Below are 915 nucleotides of genomic sequence, written 5' to 3' on the forward strand. Positions count from 1 at the left end.
CACAAAGCTTAGTGCAGTGCTTTCCTGTGGTGACAATTATCAGTACACATTTATTGAGTTAATGAAGACTGACATGGGCATAAAATGTATTGCAATAGAGTAAAGGCTGAATATTATGGGGCTACTGTATCACAAATAAAGCTAAGGAATTGAAAGGACCTGGGTTGAAATACGAGCTCCTTATTTGCCAGGTGTGTGAACTTGAGTAAGTTATTTAATCTTTCTGAGCTTCCATTTCCTCACCCAAATATTTGCATAACAACATCTTCCTTTGTAGGGTGGTTGTAAGGTGTTTCAGTTATTTCTTGCTATGTAACAAATTACTCAAAACTTAATGCCTTAAAACAGCCATTTATTTTGCTTTTGCTATTGTTGATCAGGAATTTGGGAAGGGCTCAGCTGGGTAATTTGTCTGTGTTCCACGTGGCATCAGTTGAGTTGGCTAGAGGTGGAAGGTTTGAGATGTATGGCATATTTATATGTATTAGCTCCTTGATGCTTCCTGGCCTCTCCCTCTTATCCTCTAAGGGTGGGGGGTTGCAGACTTTTCCTGTAAAGGTCCAGATAGTGAATATTTTAGGCTTCAAGGGTCTTATGATGTCTGTCACAGCTATTCAACTCTGCCATTGTAGCATGAAAGCAGCCACAGACAATAAGTAAGCAAATGAGTGTGACAGTTTCAATAAAATTTTATTTAAGTTTCATATACTTTTTACATATCGCAGACTGTTGTTATTCTTTTGGCTGCCCCTCCCTGCCATTCTTAGCTAGAAAGAATGTGATGAGCCAGATTTGGCCCATGGGCTATAGTTTACTGACCCTTATTCTTGGGCCTTTCCATATAGCTTGGGTTTCTCATGACACGGTGGTCCCAGAGTAGTCACATTTCTTACACAGTAGCTAGGTCCCCATATC

Source organism: Pan paniscus, chromosome 2 (assembly GCF_029289425.2).
Source record: "Pan paniscus chromosome 2, NHGRI_mPanPan1-v2.0_pri, whole genome shotgun sequence".
In the NCBI taxonomy this organism is placed as follows: Eukaryota; Metazoa; Chordata; class Mammalia; order Primates; family Hominidae; genus Pan; species Pan paniscus.